General features: G+C 47.8%; 1 protein-coding gene across 5 annotated transcripts in view; it reads right to left on the reverse strand.

Annotated features, from left to right (window-relative positions):
* The window catches only part of CLGN (calmegin), a 414,476-nt gene that overhangs the window by 222,433 nt on the left and 174,008 nt on the right, over positions 1-18,035 (reverse strand). The gene's annotated exons all lie outside the window — the stretch shown is intronic.

The following is an 18,035-nucleotide window of genomic DNA, read 5'->3' on the forward strand; positions in this document are numbered from 1 at the left end:
GACCCAGTGCACAAACAGGAAGAACCCCGACGTCGTGTTTACTTTTGTTCTGCACTAATCTGCAGCTTATCGCACAAGACGCTCCTGCACAAAGCGAAACCAATCGGAAAGAGGAGAGGGGAAGCTCGCAGCTGCGTGCTTCAGTAACTGCTGTTGGCTAACGGAGGGAGAAGGTACCTAAGAGAAATGAAGTAGGTCCGAGAAATAGATTCACTACAGGCTAAGGCGGGAGATAGGGCAGGGAGGAAAGCTTACAACTTGGTGTTCTTGCTTGCTTCGGGTCTTCCTCGCTGCCGGGGTCCTGCCTACTTTCTGTTTCCATGAAGGCAGGATCCAGCAGCGAGGAAGGCCCGAAGCAAGGAAGAGCTCCAAGTTGTAAGCTTACCTCCGTCGCTGACCTTTCTCCTGCCTTAGCCTGTAGCGAATCTGCTGACCGAGGCGGGGGGGGGAGGGAGAAGTGATGGGGGAGAGAAATGCTGTTACTGCTGCACCCAATTAGGGGGAAGAGAAATGCTGCTGCTGCACCCAATGGGGGGGGGGAGGAAGACCAGGGAAAGGAGAGGAAAGAGATGCCAAGACCATAGGAGGGAGGGAAAAGAAAGGAGATATAATAATAATAATAATAATTTTATTCTTGTATACCGCCATACCCGTAAAGTTCTAGGCGGTTTACATCCATTAAATTAAGGTCCGTGATAGCACACGGATTTACAAAATTTTGATAAAGATACAGGCAATGAAAGTGGGGGGGGGAACTTTTTTGAAGGGATTAGGTCGGGTTAAACGGTGATACAGGAGGAGGGTTGTAAGATATGATATAGCGAGAGAGAGATGAAATCGGGAGGGGGGGGAAGGGACAGCCGAAGGGGCGGGGTAGAGAGGGAAAGGGGGGAAAAAAGGGGGCAAGGGGGATTAAAAGGTCTGTTCACGGAAAAGATGCGTTTTGAGAAGTTTTCTGAAGCTAAGGTAAGAGGGGGCCTCGAGTATCATTTGGGCAAGCCAAGGGTTCAGCTTGGCTGCCTGGTAAGCAAAGGTTTTGTCGATAAATCTTTTGAAATGACATAATTTTAGGGATGGGAAGACAAACAGCTGTATTCTGCGGGATTTCTTGTTGGTGTGGTTCAGAGTGAAATGGTGATTGAGGTATCTAGGTAATAGGCCAAAAACAGTTTTGTAACAGAAGCAGGCGAATTTGAACAGGATTCTGGATATCAGACTATGGGGGGGGAAGGAGACAGATGCCAGACCAGGGAAAAGGAAGGAAGGAGGGAGAGAAAAGAAGGAGTGGAGATGCAAGATAATGGAGGGGGTAGGGGAGAGGAGTGAGATGCCAGGGCATGGGGGAGGGGAGGGAAGGGAAACTAAGGAGTCAAATGCCAAACCAGAGGGAAAGGAAAGAAAGGTGCCAGAGCAAGGAAGCAGAGGGAGACATAGGAGAGGAGAGAGATTCCAGGGCATGAGGGGAGGGATGGGAAGAGAAATGTTGCTGCAACATCCAATTGGGGAGGGGAGGAGAGGAAGAGAAGTGCTGCTGCTGCACACAATTGGGGAGAGAGAGGGGAGAAGGAAGACCAGGGAAGTGAGAGGATAGGAAAGAGATGCCAAGACCATAGGAGGGAGGGAAAGGAAAGGAGCTACCAGACCATGGAGGGGGAGAGATATCAGGGCATATGGGGGGAGGGGGAGGAGACAGATGCCAGACCAGGTGAAAGGAAGGAAGGAGAGAAAGGAAGGAGAAGAGATGCCCGATAATGGAGTGGAAGGGGGAGATGGAAGGAGAGGAGAGAGATGCCAGGGCATGGGGGGAGAGAAGGGGATAGAGGTGCCAGAGCATAGGGGAAGTGGTGGAGACAAAAAAAATGGAGAGGGGGTGAAGCTGAAATGGAGAGAAAGGGCACAGGAGTACAAAGGCACAAAGTACAAAGGTCACAGAGTAAAAAGGAGAGAAAGGGCAAAGGATATACAGTTTATTGGGACATAGAAAGAGGGAAGATGCCATATGGAACAGAGAGAGGGCGGACACTGGATGGAAAGGGCAGAGAGGGTGGACAGTGGATGCAAGGGGGAGAGAGAGAGAGGGCAGAGGCTGGGTGGAAGGGGCAAAGAGAGAGGACAGATGTTGCATGGAAGGGAGCGAGGACAAACGCTGAGAAGAGAGTGAAGAGAAGATGATTAAAGCAGAAACGACAAAAGGTGGGAAAAAATTTGTTGTTGCTTTATGTAGAATCAAGTAGTATTGTAACTGTATTGATTAAAGTTTATCAATAGAAAATGGAAATAAGGCAGTTTTTTGGGGACTAAACCCCTTTCCTCAGGTCAGGACAGGATACCATAACAGCAGTATACTGTACTGTCTTGAAGAAAGATTTGGCCTCTGAAAGCTAATTACTACTAATTGAAAAATGGATTAGTCCAATAAAATGGTATTTTCTTATTTCTCTCTTCCCTGTTTTATTTATATTTGTTAATTTGTAAAGTGGTGATTGTTATGTAGCAGTTTTTTCAAATTTACATCTACTGTCTTTATATTTTGCACAGTATTAGGGTACGTGTCACTGTTTCTGTGGTGTTGCATTGTATGCAGAGTCTGGTTTATTGGCGTTTCAGTTTAACTTTTGTCTACATATTTCTATTTTTAGTTTGTGATTATTCCATATTAGGCGAGGGTGTATCTCTGTTCTGTGTGTATGAAAAGGACATGGCTTTCTGTTAGCAATGACTGTACAGGATCAATTGACTGTGCAGGATCTGGCTTGTTTAATTTTACAATGCATGTGTTGGTGTTCTAGTGCTCACTGCAGTGTTTAAGATGCTGCCTTTTCCTAGGTGCACCCTTGTTGTGTAACTCATGGATTATTACTAAAAATAACTTTTTTTATATAGAGGAGGGGGTTATTAAAAAATGATCAGCACTGGCTGTCATATATACTAGGTACGCCACTGGATTTAATGACCCTATGCTAACTTTACTGTTGATGTAGTGTCGTCCCCCCCCCCCCACACACACACACTATAATGAATTAAATTAAAGCTGTATTAACATCAAACAGCTTTCAAATGACATTATAAGCAAATAAAAATAAAATATTTTTAATACATTACTAATTATTACCTGCATTTTTACCTAAACTGTTTTGCCTAGCTCTCACTTTGATTTTTATCTGCTACTTTTTTATTTTGCTGTAGTGCGATCACACAGGTCTCCTTCAAATTATGTGGAAGAGGTTTGGAAGTGGGGATCGCATCTATTTCATATCCTCAGTGAGACCTCAGGAAGGAATATAGTGATCAAAATATTATTAGAGGTGCTGCAGAGATGTTTCTTGTATGACTGGATGAGCTATATTTATCTTTTTTTTTAGTTGTTTAAATTCATGCAGAAATAAATGGCTAGATTGAACCTAATAATTTCATTAACGCATTTCCCTTTTTTAAACCTCTATACCAGCGGTCTCAAACACGCGGCCGCGGGGCACATGCAGTCCCCCAGGGACTATTTTGCAGCCCACGATCTGTCCTTGCCTAAAGCAGGGGTCCTCAATCTGCTTCCCTTCCCCACTGCCCTCCCCCAAGCCAACGTAATCAGGAAACAGGTCAGCGCCCGAGGTCTTAGCTCTCCCTACATATCTTCCCCAGCTTGGAGCCGACCAATTCTCGCCACCCGACGTTCAATTCTAATGTTGGGGAGGAAGTTCTGGGCCAGCCAATTGCTGCCTGGCTGGCCTGGAAGTTCCTCCCCGACGTTAGAATTGAACATGGCGTGAATTGGTTGGCCCGCGCTGGGGAAGATATGCAGGGAGAGTTAAGACCTCGGCACTGGCCTGTTCCCCGATTGCGGCGGTGGCGGCCTGTTACCTGATTGCGGCGGTGGCGGCCTGTTCCCCAATGGTGGTGGCTTGGGGGAGGGCAGGGAGAAGAAAGAAAGAAAGGGGGGGGACAGAGAGACAGAAAGAAGGGAAACGGGACACAGACAGAAAGGGGCATGGAGAGAGAAAGGGCGGGCATGGAGAAAGAAAAAAAGAAAGAAAGGGGGCACGGAGAGAGAGAGAAAGACAGATATATAGAAAGAATGGGAGCATGGATAGAGAGAGAAAGAAAGAAGGGGGCAGGGTGAAAGAAATAAAAAGTTGGGGTAGGGAAGGAGACAGATGCCAGACCAGGGGAAAGGAAGGAAGGAGGGATGGAGAGAAAGGAAAGAAAGAGATGCAGACCATGGAAATAGGGACAGAAGAAGAGAGAAATAGAAGGGAAGGTAAGACATGGAAACAGATTTTGAAAAGAAAGCAGAAAAATTGAATATTAAGTTAATGCCAAAGATGGATGCAAGGCAGAAAGTGAAGACGGAGAGAAAAACAGTCAAAGGACAAGAAGACCCTGGAAACATAGTTAAATGCACAGAAAAATAAAGTCGATGCACAAAAGGGAGAAAGAAAGTCCAACGTAGTCTGCAGTAAACAACAGCAACCAGAAAACAACGAACAGACTGATAATGTACAAGATGCAGGCGTTGTTTATTAGTAAATGCAGTAACATATACAACCTTATAGCCAACCAAGGGACCCAACACGGTCCATGTTTCGGACAACACGCCTTCCTCAGGGGTCCATAGTGGTTAAGGTATAAAGCAAACTGCATAAAAGATAACAAACACACGCCAATCACGATCAAATGGCATTGTGTAAGACTTGCTTGACCCCATTTGATCGTGATTGGCGTGTGTTTGTTATATATGTTACTGCATATATATGTGTGTTTGTTGTATATGTTACTGCATTTACTAATAAACAACGCCTGCATCTTGTACATTATCTGCAGTCTGTTCGTTGTTTTCAGAAAAATAAAGTCACCAGACAACAAAGGTAGGGAAAATGATTTTATTTTCAATATAGTGATTGAAATGTGTCAGTTTTGAGAAAGGAAAAATATTAAACTTTAAATATGAGGGCTGCAGAAAAAATAGGGTACTTGGAGGGCCGCAGAAAAAATAATTAATGATAATTTTGCATAAGGTAAAACTCTTTATAGTTTATAAATCTTTCCTTTAACTTAAAGGAAAGATTTATAAACTATAAAGCAATGTTACTTACCGTAACAGTTGTTATCCAGGGACAGCAGGCAGCTATTCTCACTAGTGGGTGATGTCATCCGACAGAGCCCCGATACGGACATCTTGCAAGCATGTCTTGCTTGAAGAAACTCAGAAGTTTCGAGATGCCCGCACCGCGCATGCGCCAGTGCCTTCCCGCCCGATGTACTGGGCGCGTCTCCTCAGTTCAGGTAGCTAGCCTGAGAAGCCAACCCAGGGGAGGTGGGTGGGACGTGAGAATAGCTGCCTGCTGTCCCTGGATAACAACTGTTACGGTAAGTAACATTGCTTTATCCCAGGACAAGCAGGCAGGTATTCTCACTAGTGGGTGACCTCCAAGCTAACCCCAATGGGATGGTGGGAGAGTTGGCAACTTAAGAGAACAAATTTTGTAACACTGTTTGGCCAAACTGTCCATCCTGTCTGGAGAAAGTATCCAGACAATAATGAGAGGTGAATGTATGAACCGAGGACCAAGTGGCAGCCTTACAAATCTCCTCAATCGGTGTCGATCTGAGGAAGGCTACAGAGGCTGCCATTGCTCTGACCTTATGGGCTGTGACCTTACAGGGAAGGGATAATCCAGCCTGGGCATAGCAGGAAGAGATACAAGCCGCCATCCAGTTGGAGATGGTGCGCTTCGATACCGGTCGTCCCAACTTGTTTGGATCAAAGGAGACGAAAAGTTGAGGAGCAGTTCTGTGTGGCTTTGTGCGATCCAAGTAGAAAGCTAGAGCACGTTTACAGTCCAGAGTGTGCAAAGCAGATTCCCCAGGATGAGAATGAGGCTTTGGAAAGAACACCGGAAGCACGATGGATTGGTTGATGTGAAATTCAGAGACCACTTTAGGTAAGAATTTTGGATGAGTACGGAGAACCACCTTGTCATGATGGAATACGGTGAACGGTGGATCCGCCACTAGGGCCTGAAGCTCACTGACTCGACGAGCTGACGTGAGGGCCACTAGAAAAACCACCTTCCAGGTGAGATACTTGAGTGGAGCCGTGTTGAGAGGTTCAAACGGAGGCTTCATAAGATGAGAGAGGACAACATTGAGATCCCAAACCACAGGAGGAGGTTTGAGAGGAGGGTTGACATGAAAAAGCCCTTTCATAAATTTGGAAACCACAGGATGAGCAGACAAAGGTTTCCCTTGTAGAGGCTGATGGAAAGCCGCAATAGCACTCAGGTGGACTCGTATAGAGGTAGACTTGAGGCCAGACTGGGACAGGTGTAGAAGATAATCCAATACAGAAGATAGGGAAGCTCGCTGAGGTTCCGTGGCATTGGAAATACACCAGGAAGAGAATCTAGTCCATTTTTGGGAATAGCATTGTCGAGTAGCAGGCTTCCTGGAAGCCTCCAAGACCTCCCTCACTGCTTGAGAGAACTGGTGAGGAGTTATGTTGAAAGGAACCAAGCTGTCAGGTGGAGGGACTGCAGATTGGGATGAAGTAGTGAACCTTGATGTTGAGTGAGTAGTGAAGGAAACACTGGAAGAAGTACTGGCTCCCTGCTGCTGAGTTGAAGTAGAAGGGAGAACCAAGGTTGTCTGGGCCACCGAGGAGCAATCAGAATCATGGTGGCATGGTCTAATCTCAATTTGACTAGAGTCTTTTGAATGAGAGGAAAAGGAGGAAACGCATATAGGAAACGTTTGCTCCAATCCAGCAGAAAAGCATCTGCCTCTAGGCGATGAGGAGTGTAGATCCTGGAGCAAAATTGAGGCAGCTTGAAGTTGTGGGGGGCTGCAAAGAGGTCGATCTGAGGTGTCCCCCACTGAGCAAAGATCTGATGAAGGGGGTCGGAGTGGAGCGTCCATTCGTGAGGCTGAAGTAGACGACTCAATTTGTCTGCCAAGACGTTGTCCTTCCCCTGAATGTAGACTGCTCTGAGGAAGGTGTTGTGGCGAACCGCCCAATCCTAGACCCGAAGAGCTTCCTGACAAAGAGGGGCCGAGCCCGTGCCCCCTTGTTTGTTGACATAATACATGGCGACCTGATTGTCTGTGCGAATAAGGACCACCATGTCGTGAAGCAGATGTTGAAAAGCTTGGAGAGCATTGAAGATGGCCCTGAGCTCCAGAAGATTGATTTGATGGAGTCGTTCCGCACTGGTCCAGAACCCCTGAGTGCGAAGACCATCCAGATGGGCCCCCCATGCATAGTTCGATGAATCGGTCGTTAGAACTTTCTGATGGGGAGGAGAATGAAACAGCAAACCTCTGGATAGATTCGAAGAGGTCATCCACCAGAGAAGAGACTGCCGTAGAGCAGGAGTGACCACAATGTGACGAGATAACGGGTCGGACACCTGAGTCCACTGAGATGCCAGAGTCCATTGAGGGATCCTGAGATGTAGTCTGGCAAAAGGCGTCACATGAACTGTAGATGCCATGTGGCCTAAAAGGACCATCATGTGTCCTCGCTGAGATGGATTGGCGAGAAGACACTGACTGGCAGAGTAGAAGGAGAGCATGTAAGCGTGGAGGAGGAAGGAATGCTCGAAGTTGAATGGTATCCAGGACAGCCCCTATGAAGGGGAGAGACTGGGTGGGCTGAAGATGGGACTTTGGAAAGTTGATCTCGAAGCCCAAGCTCTGCAGAAAACAAATGGTAGTCAAGGTCGCCGAAATGACCTTGGGAGCGGACGGGGCCTTGATGAGCCAGTCGTCGAGGTATGGGAACACCTGGAGACCCATGTTCCGGAGTGCAGCGGCCACCACTACCAGACACTTCGTGAAGACTCTGGGCGACGAAGATAGGCCGAAGGGAAGCACTCGATACTGCAGATGCAGATGTCCCACCCGGAATCTGAGGAACTTGCGGGAGGCCGGATGAATCGGGATGTGAGTGTAGGCCTCCTTGAGGTCCAGAGAGCATAACCAATCGTTCTGCTCGATGAGGGGATAAAGAGAGGCAAGGGTCAGCATGCGGAACCGTTCCCTGACCAAAAACTTGTTGAGGACCCGAAGGTCCAAAATGGGACGCAGATCGCCCGTCTTCTTCGGGACCAGAAAGTACCGGGAGTAAAACCCCTGGTTTTGTTGATCCACCGGTACCGGCTCGACGGCCCGAAGCCGGAGCAAAGCCTGAGCTTCCTGGAGAAGAAGAGCGGTCTGTGTGGAGTTGGAAGGATACTCTCTTGGAGGATGGTCCGGGGGGACCCGTTGGAAATGAAGAGAGTATCCCTCTCTTACGATGGAGAGGACCCAGAGGTCCGTGGTGATCGCCTCCCATCGATGACAAAAATGATGGAGACGACCCCCTATGGGAAAATATGGGGTAGGCAGAACGAGATCGGTTATGCTCCCTGGAGGAGAGTCAAAAAGGCTGAGTAGCCTTGGGAGCAGCCGGCATTTGAGGCTTTTGCTGAGTCTTCTGGGGCGGCTGTCGCTTTGCAGGCTGTCTCGCAGGAGGGGCCTGCCTTGGTTGATAACGCCTTTGGTAGATTATAGGCGGTCTAGAAGGACGAGACTGTTGTGGTTTAGGCTTAGGCCTCATGATAGACTGGAAAGATTTTTCGTGGTCTGACAGTTTTTTAGTAACAGTCTCGACAGACTCATCGAACAGATCCGCTCCCGCACAAGGCACATTTGCAAGTCTGTCTTGGAGATTCGGATCCATATCAATGGTGCGAAGCCAAGCCAGTCGACGCATGGCGACCGAGCAGGCCGCAGCACGAGCCGAGAGCTCGAAAGCATCATAGGAGGATTGCATCAATTGAAGGCGCAACTGGGACAGGGTCGCCACCACCTCCTCAAACTCAAATCGAGCCTCAGCATCGATGAAAGGTGTGAACTTGCGGAGTACCGGCAAGAAAAAATCCAAATAGGACGAGAAGAAAAAATTGTAATTGAGCACTCGAGTCGCCATCATTGAATTTTGATAGATACGTCTACCAAACTTATCCATCGTTCTCCCCTCCCTGCCAGGAGGCACGGAAGCGTAGACTTGGGAGGGGTGCGAACGTTTAAGGGAAGACTCGACTAGGAGGGACTGATGAGAGAGTTGAGCTCCCTCAAACCCCTTGTGGTGCACGATGCGGTATCGAGCATCCAACTTGCTAGGTACCGCAGGTATGGAATACGGTGTCTCCAAACACCGCATGAGAGTCTGGTCAAGTAACTTATGCAGGGGAAGCCGAAGTGTCTCCGCCGGAGGATGAGGTAAATGCATGGTGTCCAGATACTCCTTAGAGTACTTCGACCCAGTATCTAAGGTCACATCCAAGTCATCCGCCATCTGTCTGAGAAAGGATGAAAAGGAAAGTTGGTCCGCCAAGGCCGGCCGGCGAGACGGACTAGAAGACGTGGAAGCCTCCGGTTCCAGGGAGAGCTGAGAGCGGCATGGAGAGTATGAGGTAGATGGTTCTTCATACTCCGGTCCCTCTGGCTGGGATAAATCTGAGGATGAGTATCCCATACGCTGCATTTTCTTCTGTGGAGACACCTCCGAATGACGCGAGGAGTGTCTAGAAGAATGTCGAGATCGATGCCCCTCCCGATGCCGGGATGGGGAACGTGATCTTCGATGCATCGATCGATCCCTTGAAGCCTCGAAGGAATGGATTGGACTCGATGCAGTGGAGCGCATGGGAGGCAACGATGCCGACTCACGCAGTGCCACCCAAGTCTGGTATGGAGTGCGAAAGAACTCCTCCTGCGATGCAGTATGCCCAGGACTCCGATTATCAGGGGCCGATGCAGTACCCTGGTGACGTGGAGGTGTAATGGGCTCTAAAGGCGGCATGTCAGAAAGGGAAGCCCGCCTAGTGGGTTCCGCCGCCCTCCGCCGCTCCCCCTCGTCGAGCAGGGAAATCGAACGACGAGGAGGAGGAGGAGGGGGCGGACCGCTCTCCGGGACCGGGACCGTAGTATCGCCCTGAATATTAGCGATAAGCCTCGGTCCCATCGTCCGCATGAGCTCAACAAATTGAGCTTCGAGCAGGGATTAAGCGATGCCGATATGGAGGGATCCGCACCGAAAGGGGGTCCTCCTGCACGGTCATCGCGTTCCTTCGTGGTCGAGTGCTTCTGCTTGGTAGCTTTGGGCACTTTTATGACCACGGGAGGAACAGTGGAAGGCGGTACCTGAACCGAGGAGACGGGAGCAGGAACCGATGCTGAACTCGATGCAGAAGCCGGTGTGAACGATGCTGGCTTCACGATGCTCGATGCATGAGTCGCAGATGCAGGCTTCGAACAGACCGGTGAAACATCTGTCGAAGTCGAAGCAGATGGCTCCTTAGAAGACTCCATCTTAAACATGGACTCCCAAAGTAAGCAGCGCCGTTTAAAAGAGCGCGCTGTGAGCGTGGAACAAGGCCGGCACGATTTCGGAACGTGTTCTGGACCAAGACACTGAAGACAGCGCCGGTGTGGGTCCGTCAACGAAATCGCACTCTGGCACTTGCTGCACTTTTTAAAACCGGTGATAGGCCGGGACATAGGCCGGAAAAGTGACGTTGCTAGGTCGAAGGAGCTAGGTCGCAGCCACGAGGCCGGCCCGGCCGAACCGCCGGACGAAATAATTGTAACTTTTTTTTTTTTTTTTTTTTTTAAATAGAAATAAAAGTCAAAGAAAGTAAGTAAAACAGTAAAACGCGGGGAAAGAAGGCAAAATACTGAAAGTTCAGTCAGCGCAGAATTGAAGAGAACTTCTCAGCTCCGCGGAAAGAAAAGAACTGAGGAGACGCGCCCGGTACATCGGGCGGGAAGGCACTGGCGCATGCGCGGTGCGGGCATCTCGAAACTTCTGAGTTTCTTCAAGCAAGACATGCTTGCAAGATGTCCGTATCGGGGCTCTGTCGGATGACATCACCCACTAGTGAGAATACCTGCCTGCTTGTCCTGGGATAAAGAGTTTTACCTCATGCAAAGTTGTCATTTCTTTAATAAGACATTAACTATTTTTTCTGTGGCCCTCTAAGTACCTACAAATCCAAAATGTGGCCTCGCAAAGGGTTTGAGTTTGAGACCACTGCTCTATACCATTTGAAAGAGGGCAAATATCTAATTATTCACTTCTAGAATTGGATACTTCTTAAATTTAGTAAAAATATTCTGGCACAAGTGTCAAACCTTAAAAAAGGAAGCAATAGTGAACATTGGAAAATAATAATTAATAAAAATAGTACACATTTAGGGCTCCTTTTACAAAGGTGCGCTAGTGTTTTTAGCGCACACGCCGGATTAGCATATGCTATCTGAAAAACTACCGCCTGCTTAAGAGGCGGTAGCGACTACATGCGCGGTAATTTAGCGCACGCTATTCCACGCATTAAGGTGCTAACGCATCTTTGTAAAAGGAGCCTTTAATTTTCCCCACCATCAAATTTCCCTGTCTCGCCCACCCCACCCAGCTACTTTTTCATGCCACCCGGCTGGAAAAAATTTCTGGGGAGAACACTGGACATTCAGAGCTGAAATCAGGGATAGAAGGATACGGCGGCAACTGAGCTATGGAGCTAGGGGAGGGAAGGCCACAACCACTGCCGTTCCCTGGTCGCACGGCCTTCTCCTCTGCCTCTAGGTCAGAGCACCATTGCAGCTCGCAGGAGCCACACTCTCTGCCCACCTGGCGGTGAACCAACACCCCTTATCTCAGAATTTGAGTTCATTGGACAGGTCGAGGATGATGATTTGTTTATTTGCTGCCATGGCACTGCAGGCTGGTGGCGCTGCCCCAGAGAGAGAGGTGGGCCAAAGGAAGGAGCAGGGCGCAGGCGGGGAATGGGAGGGAGGGAAAGAGAGAAAAAGAGAAAGAGAAAAAGAGAGAAAGAAAGAGAGAGAGAAAGAAAGAGAGAGAGAGAAAGAGAGAGAGAAAGAAAGAGAGAGAGAGAAAGAGAGAGAAAGAGAAAGAAAGAGAGAAAGAAAGAGAGAAAGAAAGAGAGAGAAAGAAAAAGAAAGAGAGAAAGAAAAGAGAGAGAGAGAAAAAGAAAAAGAGAGAGAAAAAGAAAGAAAGAGAATGAGAGAGACACACACACAGAGGCCAAGGAGAGAGACACACACACACACAGAGGCCAAGGAGAAAGAGAGAGAGAGACAGAAAGACAGACAGACAGTAGCCAAGGATACAGAGAGACAGACAGACACATCTATTCTAGTACCCGTTAATGTTAAAGACTAGTTTTCAATAATATAAAACTGCTTTCAAAAGGAAACCTTAAAAAAAACATTTGAGATTGTTTAAGTCTGCCTGCCAGATATGTCCATATAACTAAGTTTGTAATAATTGGCACAGGATAGAACAAGGAATACACTTTGAATCAGTCGGGTAAATCTGAAAAATAGAGGGAAAGTAAATGCTCATATTTTATCTATCCATATCTACAAAAATTCTATGAGTGAGACCACCAAACTGAAAACAAAATATGACATATTTTATGATACTGAAGATAAAGCAGTTACGTACAATAACAGGTGTTCTCCAGGGACAGCAAGCAGCTATTCTCACATATGGGTGACGTCATCAACGGAGCGCGGATGCGGACGCCTCGCAAGCAGACTTGCTTGAAGAAACTCAAAGTTTCAAGTTGCCCGCAATGCGAATGCGCAAGTACCTTCCCGCCCAGCGCAGGGCGCGTCTCCTCAGTTCAGATAGCTAGCAGAGAAGCCAACCATGGGAAGTGGGTAAGTTGTGAGAATAGCTGCCTGCTGTCCCTGGATAACACCTGTTACGGTACGTAACTGTGCTTTATCCCAGGACAAGCAGGCAGGTATTCTCACTTATGGGTGACCTCCAACCTAACCAGAATGGGATGGTGGGAGTGTTGGCAATTTAGGAGAATAAATTTTGTAATACTGTTTGGCCAAACTGTCCATCCTGTCTGGAGAAAGTATCCAGACAATAGTGAGAACTGAAGGTATGAACCGAGGACCAAGTAGCAGCTCTACAAATTTCCTCAATAGGTGTAGATCTGAGGAAAGCTACTGAAGCTGCCATTGCTCTGACTTTATGGGCTGTGACTTTACTATGAAGGGGTAATCCAGCCTGGGCATAGAAGAAAGAGATACAAGCCGCCATCCAGTTGGAGATGGTACGCTTAGAAATAGGATGACCCAACTTATTTGGATCGAAGGAAACAAAAAGTTGAGGAGCAGTTCTGTGTGGTTTGGTGTGTTCCAAGTAGAAGGCCAAAGCACGTTTACAGTCCAGAGTATGAAGAGCTGATTCTCCAGGATGAGAATGAGGCTTTGGAAAAAACACTGGAAGGACGATGGGATTGGTTGAGATGAAATTCCAAGACCACTTTTAGGTAGAAATTTAGGATGAGTACGAAGAACCACCTTGTCATGATGGAACACAGTTAATGGTGGGTCAGTTACTAAAGCTTGAGTTCAATGACTCTTCGAGCGGAAGCGAGGGCTATGAGAAACACCACTTTCCAAGTGAGATACTTCAGATGAGCCTTATCGATTGGTTCAAATGGAGGCTTCATGAGTTGAGAAAGGACAACATTGAGGTCCCAAACCACAGGAGGCGGTTTGAGAGGAGGGTTAACATTAAAGAGAACTTTCATAAATTTGGAAACCACTGGATGAGCAGAGAGGGTTTTCCCCTTCAATAGGCTGATGAAAAGCCGCAATTGCACTGAGATGGACTCGGACAGATGTAAACTTGAAGCCAGAATTGGATAAGTGCAACAAGTAGTCCAAAATAGAAGATAAGGAGGAATGCTGAGGCTCCATATGATGAGAAAAACACCAGGTAGAAAATCTAGTCCACTTTTGGTGATAGCATTGTCTAGTGGTAGGCTTCCTAGAAGCTTCTAAGACATCTCTTACAGATTGAGAAAACTGAAGAGGAGTTATGTTGAAAGGTACCAAGCTGTCAGGTGTAGAGACTGCAGGTTGGGATAAAGCAGAGATCCCTGACTCTGTGTAAGCAGAGAAGGAAAAACTGGTAGAAAGTATGGCTCCCTGGTGCTGAGTTGAAGTAGAAGGGAGTACCAAGGTTATCTTGGTCACCGAGGAGCAATGAAAATCATGGTGGCATGATCATTCTTCAACTTGACCAGAGTCTTGAGAATGAGAGGGAATGCGTGGAGGAAGAGATTCGTCCATTCCAGAAGAAAAGCATCTGCCTTGAGGGGGTGAGGAGAGTATATCCTGGAGCAGAACTGAGGCAGTTTGAAGTTCGGGGAAGCCGCAAAGAGGTCTATCTGAGGGGTTCCCCATTGTGAAAAAATTTGATGAAGAGGCGAGGAATGGAGAGTCCATTCGTGAGGTTGTAGAAGACGACTCAAGTTGTCTGCCAAGCAATTCTTCGCCCCTTGAATGTAGACAGCTTTGAGGAAGGTGTTGTGGCGGATTTCCCAGTCCCAAACCTTCATCGCTTCTTGACAAAGGGAGGCAGAGCCGGTCCCTCCTTGTTTGTTGACATAATACATAGCGACTTGGTTGTCCGTCTGGATGAGGACCACTTGGTCGAGAAGATGATGTTGAAAAGCATTGAGAGCCTTGAAAATTGCTCTGAGTTCCAACAGATTTATGTGACATTGACGATCCGTACTGGTCCAGTGACCTTGAGTACGGAGACCATCTAGATGAGCACCCCAAGCGTAGGTCGAAGAGTCTGTCGTGAGGATCTTTTGATGAGGGGGAGTTTGAAAAAGTAAGCCTCTGGAAAGATTGGAAGAAGCATCCACCAACTGAGAGACTTCTTGAAGGAAGGAGTGACTGAAATGTGTCGGGAAGGAGGGTTGCAAACTTGGGTCCATTGAGATGCCAGGGTCCACTGAGGAATTCTGAGGTGAAGTCTGGCAAAAGGAGTCACGTGTACTGTGGGGGCCATGTGACCAGAAGTACCATCATGTATCTCGCTGAGATGGAAGAGCGGGAAGACACTGTATGATGTTGTTGTGGAAGGAATGCTCCGAGTTCTACAGCTTCCAGAACAGTTCCAATGAATTGTAGAGTCTGTGAGGGCTGAAGTTGAGATTTGGGAAAGTTGATTTCGAATCCCAAACTTTGCAGGAACCAGGTAATCCATTGGGTCACTACAATAACCCCTTGAGATATGGAATCTTTGATGAGCCAGTCGTCGAGGTAGGGAAATAACTGAAGACCATGATCCCGGAGAGCTGCCGCTACCACTACCAGGCACTTGGTGAACACTCTGGGAGACGAGGCCAGGCAGAAGGGTAGTAACTCTGTATTGAAAATGCAGATTCCCCACCTGAAATCTGAGATATTGACGGGAGGCCGGATGAATGGAGATATGGGTGTAGGCCTCCTTGAGATCCAGATAGCATAACCAGTTGTTCTGCTCGAGAAGGGGATAAAGAGATGCCAGGGACAACATTCAAAACTTTTCTTTGATTAAAATTTGTTGAGAGCCCCGAGATCCAGAATGGGTCGCAGATCGCCTGTCTTCTTCGGAACAAGGAAGTAATGGGAGTAAAACCCCCTGTTCTGCTGTTCCAAGGGAACTGGTTCGATGGCATAGAGAGAAAGCAGAGCTTGAGCTTCCTGAAGAAGAAGGGCGGTCTGGGGTGGATTGGAACGATACTCTCTTGGAGGAAGCTTTGGTGGAACCTGAGTGAAATGAAGAGAATATCCTTCTCTGATGATGGTAAGCACCCAGAGGTCGGATGTAATTATCGTCCATCGGTTGCAAAAATGATGGAGACGACCTCCTATAGGGGGAAATGGAGACAGAAACAGAACGATGGAGGTTATGCTCTGTTGTAAACAGTCAAAAAGGCTGAGATGCCTTAGGTGCAGCAGAAGGTTGGGGTTTCTGTTGCATCTGAGGTTGCTGTTTTTACAGAGGAGGGCGAGTATAAGGAGCCGGCTTTGGAGCAAAACGCTTTTGATAGATAAGAGCAGGGCGTGCAGGCTTGGCAGGAGCTGGCTTTGGCTTAGCTCTGACTATAGAAGCAAATGATTTTTCATGGTTAGATAATTTCTTGGTGGCTGCCTCGATGTATTATCAAAGAGGTCGTTGCCCTCACAAGGAAGGGTAGCCAAGCGGTCTTGAAAGTTAGAGTCCATGTCAATGATACGAAGCCAGGTAAGACGACGCATAACTACAGAGCAAGCAGCCGCTCGGGCAGATAACTCGAAGGCATCATAAGATGATTGGAGGAGATGCAGACATAATTGAGAGAAAGATGCAATGACTTCCTGAAACTCAAAATGCATTTAGGTATCCAAATAATCTAAAAACTTTGGTAGAAGAAAAAGAAGAAATTAAAAGTAAGTGATGAAATAAAAATTATAATTGAGGACTTTAGAAGACATCATTGAATTCTGGTAGATGCGACGTCCGAATTTGTCCATAGTTTTCCCTTCCCTTCCAGGAGGGACGGTGGCGTAAACCTTGGAAGGATGGGACCTTTTCAAGGAGGACTCGACCAGCAGGGATTGATGAGATAACTGAGAATTTTCAAACCCTTTGGGATGCACAGTCTTATATCTAGAGTCCAATTTTCCTGGAACAGCAGGTATGGAAAAAGGTGTTTCAATGCAACGACCAAAAGTCTGATTCAAAAGCTTATGAAGTGGAAGCTTAAGACACTCTGCCGGAGGTTGAGGAAGATGTATGACTTCAAGATACTCCTTAGAATATTTGGAGCCAGTATCCAATTGAATATCCAAGTCCACAGCCATCTGTCGCAGGAAAGACGAGAAAGATAGCTGATCTGCCAATGCTTTGCCTTGAGAAGGACTCGAGGACGTCGAGGCAGCCTGTGTCGAAGAAGAAGCTTTGGCAGGGAAAAAGGCATCAAAGGAACCTGGTGACTTGGACGAAGCAATCGAAACCGGAACATCCTCGAGATACAGCATCGGAGTCCTCTAACGAGGAGTCGGTGGTCTGGTCGAGGTTGGAGTAGATCGAGGCTTCGAGGAAGAAGGTCTGTCATAAGACGAAGAACTATGCCTGGAAGGATGCCTCGATGAAGGCCTCGAATGTCGGTGAGAACTGTGTCTGGAACCAGATCTCGAGGATCGAGGAGACTTCGCCTTGGAGACATGGGCAGCCGAAGCCGATGTACGAATAGGACTAGAGGCTGTAGATCGAAGCTCCAGAGGCTTGGTGGAGGAACCTCGAAGTACTCGCAAAGACTCTGCTCCTTGTATGGAGTGTGAGGATTCTCGTCGAGGCACTCGCAAAGAATCTGCTCCTTGCTTTACGTGCTTGGATATCAGACCAGACACTCACAAAGACTCTGCTTCCTGCAAAGTGTATATAAGTTCAGACTGGGGCAAAGGAAGCGGCTCGATCTCGCGGGAGTCTGCTGAATGCCCAGACTGGATAAGAGGAAGCAGTTTAGGTCCCATGTTAGTAAGGAACTGAATAAACTGCTTCTCTTACATGGTCTGGAAAGAAGCCGGCAAGGATGGATCCATGTCTAAACCGGACCACCTGCCTTGGCTGGAGGTTCCTTTGAGGTAGTGTGAGTGTGTTTCGACTTGGGAGTCTTAGACATTTTAATCACCACCGGCGGAACCGACTGCTGAGCTATCTGACCTGAGGAAACAGGCGAAGATACAGCAGACGACGTCAAAGCAAGAGCAGCTGCAAACGACGAAGGTCTGATGAGGCTCGAGATGGAAGCAGTAGGCGCAGAAGGTGCCTCGGTGGAAGTCGAGGCCGAAGACGCCTTTGAAGTCCACCAGCGGGATCAGTAGGAGACTCCATCTCGAAGAGCTTGTCCACCAATATGCAACGACGCTTGAAAGCACGAGGCTGAAGTGTTTGGCAAGGCAGGCACGACCTAGGATGATGTTTTGGCCCAAGGCACTTGAGGCAGCATCCGTGAGGGTCCGTAAGAGAGATCGCGCGCTGACACTTGCTACACCTCTTGAAGTCCATAGCAGGCCGGGACATAGACAGAAAAACAGCTGCCGCAAAATTGAAGCCCTCAGGCTGCGGCTGAGCAGCCTGTCACAGAAAACGAACAGAAGAAGAAAAATTTTTTTAAAATTTTATTTATTTT

The sequence above is a fragment of the Geotrypetes seraphini genome, chromosome 1 (assembly GCF_902459505.1).
Source record: "Geotrypetes seraphini chromosome 1, aGeoSer1.1, whole genome shotgun sequence".
Taxonomy (NCBI): Eukaryota; Metazoa; Chordata; class Amphibia; order Gymnophiona; family Dermophiidae; genus Geotrypetes; species Geotrypetes seraphini.